Genomic DNA, 16,109 nt, shown 5'->3' with positions numbered 1-16,109 from the left:
ACACACAAACAGAGACACACACATACGCACACAAACACAAACATAGACACACACACGCACACACACACATATACAAACTCACACAAACACACTCACACACACATAGACAAACACAAATAGGCACACAATCACACACACACAGAGACACACACATACACATACACATACACACACAAGCATACACACACGCACACAAAAACACAACACCTACATAGACACAAACACACACAAACACATATACACACAAAAAACACTTACATAGACACAGACACACACACACAAACACAAACACAAACACACACACATAGTCACATACATATACGTACACACAAACACACACACACAAACACACGTACACAAAAACAAACACACACAAACAGAGACACACACAGACAAACATAGACGCACACAAGCACACACACACATACACAAACTCACACGAACATACTCACACACACATAGACACACACAACTACGCACACAAACACATACAAACACAAACACACACACACATAGTCACATACATATACGTACACACAAACACACACAAACTTACACAAACTCACACAAAAATACTCACACACACATAGACACACACACACACACGCAAACATAGACACACACATACACACACACACAAACATAGACACACACGCACACACACATAGAAAAAGGTACGCATGCACACACAAAAACACACACACAGAAACACACACATACACATACACACACACACACAAGCATACACACACGCACACAAACACACAACACACACATAGACACAAACACACACAAACACATATACACAAAAAAAACACATACATAGACACAGACACACAAATACACATAGACACATACATATACGCACGCACAAACACACACATACACAAACACACACACACACACACAAACAAACACATACAAACATAGACACACACATACGCACACACACACAAACATAGTAACACACACGCACACACACACACACATATACAAACTCACACAAACACACTCACACACAAATAGACAAACCCAAATATGCACACAAACACAGACACAGAGACAAACACATACACATTGACATACGCACACAAGCATACACACACGCACACAAACACACAACACATACATAGACACAAACACACACAAACACATATACACGCAAAAAACACATACATAGACACAGACGCACACACACAAACACAAACACATACACACACACACATAGTCACATACATATATGTACACACAAACACACACACACACACACACACACACACACACACACAAACACACATACACAAAAACAAACACACACACAAACAGAGACACACACACAAACATAGACGCACACACGCACACACACACATATACAAACTCACACAAACACACTCACACACACATAGACAAACACAAATACGCACACAAGCACACACACACACAGAGAGACACACACATACACATACACATACACACACACAAGCATACACACACGCACACAAAAACACAACACCTACATAGACACAAACACACACAAACACATATACACACAAAAAACACTTACATAGACACAGACACACACACACAAACACAAACACAAATACAAACACACACACATAGTCACATACATATACGTACACACAAACACACACACACACAAACACACATACACAAAAACAAACACACACAAACAGACACACACACACACAAACATAGACGCACACAAGCACACACACACATACACAAACTCACACGAACATACTCACACACACATAGACACACACAAATACGCACACAAACACACACATACACAAACACAAATACACACACACATAGTCACATACATATACGTACACACAAACACACACACACAAACACACATACACAAAAACAAACACACACAAACAGAGACACACACACACAAACATAGACGCACACAAGCACACACACATACACAAACTCACACGAACATACTCACACACACATAGACACACACAATTACGCACACAAACACACACAAACACAAACACAAACACACACACACACATAGTCACATACATATACGTACACACAAACACACACACACTTACACAAACTCACACAAAAATACTCACACACACATAGACACACACACACACACACACGCAAACATATAGACACACACATACACAAACGAACACACACACAAAAACAAACAAACACAAACAGAGACACACACATACGCACACAAACACAAACATAGACACACACACGCACACACACATATATACAAACTCACACAAACACACTCACACACACATAGACAAACACAAATAGGCACACAACCACACACACACAGAGACACACACATACACATACACATACACACACAAGCATGCACACACGCACACAAAAACACAACACCTACATAGACACAAACACACACAAACACATATACACACAAAAAACACTTACATAGACACAGACACACACACACAAACACAAACACAAACACACACACATAGTCACATACATATACGTACACACAAACATACACACACAAACACACATACACAAGAACAAACACACACAAACAGAGACACACACACACAAACATAGACGCACACAAGCACACACACACATACAGAAACTCACACGAACATACTCACACACACATAGACACACACAAATACGCACACAAACACACACAAACACAAACACAAACACACACACACATAGTCACATACATATACGTACACACAAACACACACACACACTTACACAAACTCACACAAAAATACTCACACACACATAGACACACACACACACACGCAAACATAGACACACACATACACACACAAACAAACATAGACACACACGCACACACACATAGAAAAAGGTACGCATGCACACACAAAAACACACACACAGAAACACACACATACACATACACATACACACACAAGCAAACACACATGCACACAAACACACAACACACACATAGACAAAAACACACACAAACACATATACACACAAAAAACACATACATAGACACAGACACACAAATACACCTAGACACATACATATACGCACACACAAACACACACATATACACAAACACACACACACACAAACAAACACACACAAACATAGACACACACATATGCACACACACACAAACATAGTAACACACACGCACACACACACATATACAAACTCACACAAACACACTCACACACACATAGACAAACCCAAATATGCACACAAACACAGACACAGAGACAAACACATACACATTGACATACGCACACAAGCATACACACACGCACACAAACACACAACACATACATAGACACAAACACACACAAACACATATACACACAAAAAACACATACATAGACACAGACACACACACACACAAACACAAACACAAACACACACACATAGTCACATACATATACGTACACACAAACACACACACACACACACACACAAACACACATACACAAAAACAAACACACAAACAGAGACACACACACAAACATAGACGCACGCAAGCACACACACACATACACAAACTCACACGAACATACGCACACACATAGACACACACAAGTACGCACACAAACACACACAAACACAAACAAACACACACACATAGTTACATACATATAAGTACACACAAACACACACACACTTACACAAACTGACACAAACACACTCACACACACATAGACACACACAAATACGCCTACAAACACAGATAAACACACACAAACACATACACACATGTACACTCACACGCAGACGCACACAAAATCAAGCACACACACAAACTCACGCACACATAGACGCACATACACACATAAACACACACACGTACACGCACATACACACAGGGACACACAGACACACAAAAAACACATACACAGGCACACAGACAAACACAAACACATACTCAAACACACACACTTAGACACATACATATACGCACACACAAACACACACACACAAACACACACACACAAAAACAAACACACACACACAGAGACACACACATACGCACACACACAAACATAGACACTCACAAGCACACACACACACATACACAAACTCACACGAACTTACTCACACACACATAGACACACACAAACACGCACACAAACACACACAAAGACACACACATACACATACACTTACACACACACTCACACAAGCATACACACACGCACACAAATACACAACACACACATAGAAACACACATACGCACACAAACAAGCACACACACAAACTCACACACGCATAGACACACATATACATACACACAAACACACAAGCACCCACACACACACACACACACACACACACGAACACACAGTCACGCCCACAGAAACAGACGCAAACACACACACATAGACACACAAACACACACACACCCAAACACACACATATAAACACCCAGACACATAGACACACAAACATACGCACAAGCACAGAAACACACACTTACAAATACACACACACGCATACACAAACACGCACAAACACACACGCATACACACGCACACACACATACACAAACTCACACAAACACACTCACACACATACAGACACACACAAATACGCACACAAACACACGCACAGAGACACACAAATACATACACACACACGCATACACACACGCACACAAACACACAACACACACATAGACACACACATACGCACACTAACACACACAAACACACATACACACAAAAACACATACATAGACACAGACACACACACACACAAACACACACACAAGAACAAACACACACAAACAGAGACACACACATACGCCCACAAACACAGATAAAAACAAACAAACACATACACAAATGTACACTCACACGCACACGCACACAAAAAAAGCACACACACAAACTCACGCACACATAGACGCACACACACACACAAAAACAAACACATACACGCACATACACACACAGAGACACACATACACACAAAAAACATATACATATATACACACACACACAAACACAAACACATAAAAAAAGACACACAAATAGACACATACATATACGCTCACACAAACACACACACACACAAACACACACAAAAACAAACACACACACACAAACTGAGACACACACAAATACGCACACACACACACAATCACGCCCGCACAAACACACGCAAGCAAACAAAACACATAGACACACACACATAGACACACACACACACAAACAAACACAAATACAAACACACAGACACATAAACACACAAATACACACACACGCATACACACATACACAAACACACAGACATAGACATATATACGCATGCACATACACAAAAACACACACAAAAATAGACATACACACACGCAGGCACACAGACACAAACACACAATCACATATAAACACATAGAATTAATCACATAATCACATATACACACAATGACCAATACACACATAGACATACACAAACACACAAACACACACACACAAACACAGACACATAGACACACACATATACGCACACACACACACAAACGCACACGCACAGAAGAGCACACGCGAACACACACACCCAAACACACACACAAACACGCACATACACACAAACACACACACATAAACGCACACACACATTCAAACACACGCGCACATTCACACACAAACAATTAAACACACACAAGCACACACACACACACAAACACACACATAAACACAAAGACACATAGACACACACACATACGCACACACACACAGAGACACACACAAACACATATACACGCAAGCATGCACACACAGGCACAAACACACACAGAAACACACACATATACACACACGCACACACACACACACACAAACAAACACATACAAACGCAAACACGCACACAAACACACAATCACGCCCACACAAACACACGCAAACACACACACATAGACAAACGCACACACAAACGCACACGCACAGAAACACACACACACAAACACACACACACAAACAAACACACATAGATGCACATACACACAAACACACACATATACACTCACACACACAGAGACACACATACACAAAAACACAAACACATACACAAACACACCTACACATAGACACATACATATACGCACACACAAACACACACACACACAAACACACACACATAGATGCACATACACACAAACACACACATATACACTCACACACAGAGAGACACACATACACAAAAACACAAACACAAACACAAACACACACACGCATACACACATACACAAACACACAGACATAGACATATATACGCATGCACATACACAAAAACACACACATAAACAGACATACATACACGCAGGCACACAGACACAAACACACAATCACATATACACACATAGAATTAATCACATAATCACATATACACACAATGCCCAATACACACATAGACACACACAAACACAAAAACACACACACACAATTACACAGACACATAGACACACACATATACGCACACACACACGAACGCATACGCACAGAAGAGCACACACGAACACACACACCCAAACACACACACAAACACACGCACATACACACAAACACACACACGCATACACGCACACACACACACACACGCGCACATTCACACACAAACAAACAAACACACACAAGCACACACACACACAAACACACAAACACACACATAAACACAAAGACACATAGACACACACACGTACGCACACACACAGAGAGACACACACAAACACATACACACGTAAGGATACACACACACACAAGCACACACAGAAACACACACATATACACACACGCACACACACACACAAACACAAACAAACGCACACACGCACACAAATACACAATCCCGCCCACACAAACACACGCAAACACACACACACATAGACAAACGCACACACAAACGCTCACGCACAGAAACACACACACAAACACACACACACAAACACACACACCTAGATGCACATACACACAAACACACACACATACACGCACACACGGAGACACACATACACAAAAACACAAACACATACACAAACACACACACACACATAGACACATACATATACGCACACACAAACACACACACAAACACACACAAAAACAAACACACACAAACAGAGACACACACATACGCACACACACACAAACATAGACACACAAACTCACACAAACACACTCACACACACATAGACATATATACGCATGCACATACACAAAAACACACACACACACAAACAAACATACACACACGCAGGCACATAGACACAAACACACAATCACATATACACACATAGAATTAATCACATAATCACATATACACACAATGACCAATACACACATAGACACACACAAACACAAAAACACACACACACAATTACACAGACACATAGACACACACATATACGCACACACACACAAACGCACACGCACAGAAGAGCACACACGAATACACACACCCAAACACACACACAAACACACGCACATACACACAAACACACACACACACACACGCACACACACACTCACACACACGCGCACATTCACACACAAACAAACAAACACACACAAGCACACACACACAAACACACAAACACACACATAAACACAAAGACACATAGACACACACACGTACGCACATACACAGAGAGACACACACAAACACATACACACGTAAGGATACACACACACACAAGCACACACAGAAACACACACATATACACACACGCACACACACACACACACAAACACAAACAAACGCACACACGCACACAAATACACAATCCCGCCCACACAAACACACGCAAACACACACACATAGACAAACGCACACACAAACGCTCACGCACAGAAACACACACACACAAACACACACACACAAACACACACACATAGATGCACATACAAACAAACACACACCCATACACGCATACACGGAGACACACATAAACAAAAACACAAACACATACACAAACACACACACACACACACATAGACACATACATATACGCACACACAAACACACACACAAACACACACAAAAACAAACACACACAAACAGAGACACACACATACGCACACACACACAAACATAGACACACACACGCACACAAACATACACAAACTCACACAAACACACTCACACACACATTGACATATATACGCATGCACATACACAAAAACACACACACACACAAATAGACATACACACACGCAGGCACATAGACACAAACACACAATCACATATACACACATAGAATTAATCACATAATCACATATACACACAATGACCAATACACACATAGACACACACAAACACAAAAACACACACACACAAACACAGAGACACAAAGACACACAAATATACGCACACACACACGAACGCACACGCACAGAAGAGCACACACGAACACACACACCCAAACACACACACAAACACACGCACATACACACAAACACACACACACATACACGCACACACACACTCACACACACGCGCACATTCACACACAAACGAACAAACACACACAAGCACACACACACACACAAACACACAAACACACACATAAACACAAAGACACATAGACACACACACAAACACACACAAAGACACACACATACACATACACTTACACACACACTCACACACGCATACACACACGCACACAAATACACAACACACACATAGAAACACACATACGCACACAAACAAGCACACACACAAACTCACACACGCATAGACACACATATACATACACACAAACACACAAGCACCCACACACACACACACACACGAACACACAGTCACGCCCACAGAAACAGACGCAAACACACACACATAGACACACAAACACACACACCCAAACACACACATATAAACACCCAGACACATAGACACACAAACATACGCACAAGCACAGAAACACACACTTACAAATACACACACACGCATACACAAACACGCACAAACACACACGCATACACACGCACACACACATACACAAACTCACACAAACACAATCACACACATACAGACACACACAAATACGCACACAAACACACGCACTGAGACACACAAATACATACACACACACGCATACACACACGCACACAAACACACACACACACAAAAACACATACATAGACACAGACACACACACACAAACACACACACAAGAACAAACACACACAAACAGAGACACACACATACGCCCACAAACACAGATAAAAACAAACAAACACATACACAAATGTACACTCACACGCACACGCACACAAAAAAAGCACACACACAAACTCACGCACACATAGACGCACACACACACACACAAAAACAAACACATACACGCACATACACACACAGAGACACACATACACACAAAAAACATATACATATACACACACACACACACACACACAAACACAAACACATAAAAAAAGACACACAAATAGACACATACATATACGCTCACACAAACACACACACACAAACACACACAAAAACAAACACACACACAAACTGAGACACACACACATACGCACACACACACACAATCACGCCCGCACAAACACACGCAAACAAACAAAACACATAGACACACACACACATAGACACACACACACAAACAAACACAAATACAAACACACAGACACATAAACACACAAATACACACACGCGCATACACACATACACAAACACACAGACATAGACATATATACGCATGCACATACACAAAAACACACACACAAATAGACATACACACACTCAGGCACACAGACACAAACACACAATCACATATACACACATAGAATTAATCACATAATCACATATACACACAATGACCAATACACACATAGACACACACAAACACACAAACACACACACACACACAAACACAGACACATAGACACACACATATACGCACACACACACACAAACGCACACGCACAGAAGAGCACACACGAACACACACACCCAAACACACACACAAACGCGCACATACACACAAACACACACACATAAACGCACACACACACTCAAACACACGCGCACATTCACACACAAACAATTAAACACACACAAGCACACACACACAAACACACAAACACACACATAAACACAAAGACACATAGACACACACACATATGCACACACACAGAGAGACACACACAAACACATATACACGCAAGCATGCACACACAGGCACAAACACACACAGAAACACACACATATACACACACGCACACACACACAAAAACAAACACATACAAACGCAAACAAACACACAAACACACAATCACGCCCACACAAACACACGCAAACACACACACATAGACAAACGCACACACAAACGCACACGCACAGAAACACACACACACAAACACACACACAAACAAACACACATAGATGCACATACACACAAACACACACACATATACGCACACACAGAGAGACACACATACACAAAAAACACAAACACATACACAAACACACCTACACATAGACACATACATATACGCACACACAAACACACACACACAAACACACACACATAGATGCACATACAAACAAACACACACACATACACTCACACACACAGAGACACACATACACAAAAACACAAACACAAACACAAACACACACACGCATACACACATACACAAACACACAGACATAGACATATATACGCATGCACATACACAAAAACACACGCACAAACAGACATACATACACGCAGGCACACAGACACAAACACACAATCACATATACACACATAGAATTAATCACATAATCACATATACACACAATGACCAATACACACATAGACACACACAAACACAAAAACACACACACACAATTACACAGACACATAGACACACACATATACGCACACACACACGAACGCACACGCACAGAAGAGCACACACGAACACACACACCCAAATAAACACACAAACACACGCACATACACACAAACACACACACACATATACGCACACACACACTCACACACACGCGCACATTCACACACAAACAAACAAACACACACAAGCACACACACACAAACACACACATAAACACAAAGACACATAGACACACACACGTACGCACACACACAGAGAGACACACACAAACACATACACACGTAAGGATACACACACACGCACAAGCACACACAGAAACACACACATATACACACACGCACACACACACACACAAACACAAACAAACGCACACACGCACACAAATACACAATCCCGCCCACACAAACACACGCAAACACACACACATAGACAAACGCACACACAAACGCTCACGCACAGAAACACACACACACAAACACACACACAAACACACACACATAGATGCACATACACACAAACACACACACATACACGCACACACACAGAGACATACATACACAAAAACACATACATAGACACAGACACACACACACAAACACACACACAAGAACAAACACACACAAACAGAGACACACACATACGCCCACAAACACAGATAAAAACAAACAAACACATACACAAATGTACACTCACACGCACACGCACGCAAAAAAAGCACACACACAAACTCACGCACACATAGACGCACACACACACACAAAAACAAACACATACACGCACATACACACACAGAGACACACATACACACAAAAAACATATACATATACACACACACACACACAAACACAAACACATAAAAAAGACACACAAATAGACACATACATATAAGCTCACACAAACACACACACACACACAAACACACACAAAAACAAACACACACACAAACTGAGACACACACACATACGCACATACACAAACAATCACGCCGCACAAACACACGCAAACAAACAAAACACATAGACACACACACACATAGACACACACACACAAACAAACACAAATACAAACACACAGACACATAAACACACAAATACACACACGCATACACACATACACAAACACACAGACATAGACATATATACGCATGCACATACACAAAAACACACACACAAATAGACATACACACACTCAGGCACACAGACACAAACACACAATCACATATACACACATAGAATTAATCACATAATCACATATACACACAATGACCAATACACACATAGACACACACAAACACACGAACACACACACACACACACACAAACGCAGACACATAGACACACACATATACGCACACACACACAAACGCACACGCACAGAAGAGCACACACGAACACACACACCCAAACACACACACAAACACGCACATACACACAAACACACACACACATAAACGCACACACACACTCAAACACACGCGCACATTCACACACAAACAATTAAACACACACAAGCACACACACACAAACACACAAACACACACATAAACACAAAGACACATAGACACACACACGTACGCACACACACAGAGAGACACACACAAACACATACACACGTAAGGATACACACACACGCACAAGCACACACAGAAACACACACATATACACACACGCACACACACACACACAAACACAAACAAACGCACACACGCACACAAATACACAATCCCGCCCACACAAACACACGCAAACACACACACATAGACAAACGCACACACAAACGCTCACGCACAGAAACACACACACACAAACACACACACAAACACACACACATAGATGCACATACACACAAACACACACACATACACGCACACACGGAGACACACATACACAAAAACACAAACACATACACAAACACACACACACACACATAGACACATACATATACGCACACACAAACACACACACAAACACACACAAAAACAAACACACACAAACAGAGACACACACACACACAAACACACACACACAAACACACACACAGAGACATACATACACAAAAACACATACATAGACACAGACACACACACACAAACACACACACAAGAACAAACACACACAAACAGAGACACACACATACGCCCACAAACACAGATAAAAACAAACAAACACATACACAAATGTACACTCACACGCACACGCACGCAAAAAAAGCACACACACAAACTCACGCACACATAGACGCACACACACACACAAAAACAAACACATACACGCACATACACACAGAGAAACACACATATACACAAAAAACATATACATATACACACACACACACAAACACAAACACATAAAAAAAGACACACAAATAGACACATACATATAAGCTCACACAAACACACACACACACACAAACACACACAAAAACAAACACACACACAAACTGAGACACACACACATACGCACACACACACACACACAATCACGCCGCACAAACACACGCAAACAAACAAAACACATAGACACACACACACATAGACACACACACACACACAAACAAACACAAATACAAACACACAGACACATAAACACACAAATACACACACACGCATACACACATACACAAACACACAGACATAGACATATATACGCATACACATACACAAAAACACACACACAAATAGACATACACACACTCAGGCACACAGACACAAACACACAATCACATATACACACATAGAATTAATCACATAATCACATATACACACAATGACCAATACACACATAGACACACACAAACACACAAACACACACACACACACACACAAACGCAGACACATAGACACACACATATACGCACACACACACAAACGCACACGCACAGAAGAGCACACACGAACACACACACCCAAACACACACACAAACACGCACATACACACAAACACACACACACATAAACGCACACACACACTCAAACACACGCGCACATTCACACACAAACAATTAAACACACACAAGCACACACACACAAACACACAAACACACACATAAACACAAAGACACATAGACACACACACGTACGCACACACACAGAGAGACACACACAAACACATACACACGTAAGGATACACACACACGCACAAGCACACACAGAAACACACACATATACACACACGCACACACACACACACAAAAACAAACAAACGCACACACGCACACAAATACACAATCCCGCCCACACAAACACACGCAAACACACACACATAGACAAACGCACACACAAACGCTCACGCACAGAAACACACACACACAAACACACACACAAACACACACACATAGATGCACATACACACAAACACACACACATACACGCACACACGGAGACACACATACACAAAAACACAAACACATACACAAACACACACACACACACATAGACACATACATATACGCACACACAAACACACACACAAACACACACAAAAACAAACACACACAAACAGAGACACACACACACAAACACACACACACAAACACACACACACATAGATGCACATACACACAAACACACACACACATACACGCACACACACAGAGACATACATACACACAAAAAACATATACATACACACACACACACACACACAAACACAAACACATAAAAAAAGACACACAAATAGACACATACATATAAGCTCACACAAACACACACACACACAAACACACACAAAAACAAACACACACACAAACTGAGACACACACACATACGCACACACACACAATCACGCCGCACAAACACACGCAAACAAACAAAACACATAGACACACACACACATAGACACACACACACACAAACAAACACAAATACAAACACACAGACACATAAACACACAAATACACACACACGCATACACACATACACAAACACACAGACATAGACATATATACGCATGCACATACACAAAAACACACACACAAATAGACATACACACACTCAGGCACACAGACACAAACACACAATCACATATACACACATAGAATTAATCACATAATCACATATACACACAATGACCAATACACACATAGACACACACAAACACACAAACACACACACACACACACAAACGCAGACACATAGACACACACATATACGCACACACACACAAACGCACACGCACAGAAGAGCACACACGAACACACACACCCAAACACACACACAAACACGCACATACACACAAACACACACACATAAACGCACACACACACTCAAACACACGCGCACATTCACACACAAACAATTAAACACACACAAGCACACACACACAAACACACAAACACACACATAAACACAAAGACACATAGACACACACACATACGCACACACACAGAGAGACACACACAAACACATATACACGCAAGCATGCACACACAGGCACAAACACACACAGAAACACACACATATACACACACGCACACACACACAAAAACAAACACATACAAACGCAAACACACACACAAACACACAATCACGCCCACACAAACACACGCAAACACACACACATAGACAAACGCACACACAAACGCACACGCACAGAAACACACACACACAAACACACACACAAACAAACACACATAGATGCACATACACACAAACACACACACATATACGCACACACAGAGAGACACACATACACAAAAAACACAAACACATACACAAACACACCTACACATAGACACATACATATACGCACACACAAACACACACACACACAAACACACACACATAGATGCACATACAAACAAACACACACACATACACTCACACACACAGAGACACACATACACAAAAACACAAACACAAACACAAACACACACACGCATACACACATACACAAACACACAGACATAGACATATATACGCATGCACATACACAAAAACACACGCACAAACAGACATACATACACGCAGGCACACAGACACAAACACACAATCACATATACACACATAGAATTAATCACATAATCACATATACACACAATGACCAATACACACATAGACACACACAAACACAAAAACACACACACACAATTACACAGACACATAGACACATACATATAAGCACACACACACGAACGCACACGCACAGAAGAGCACACACGAACACACACACCCAAATACACACACAAACACACGCACATACACACAAACACACACACACATACACGCACACACACA

This window comes from Convolutriloba macropyga, chromosome 12 (genome assembly GCF_964194025.1).
Source record: "Convolutriloba macropyga chromosome 12, txConMacr16.3, whole genome shotgun sequence".
NCBI lineage: Eukaryota > Metazoa > Xenacoelomorpha > Acoela > Convolutidae > Convolutriloba > Convolutriloba macropyga.
This window is presented reverse-complemented; position numbering follows the sequence as displayed.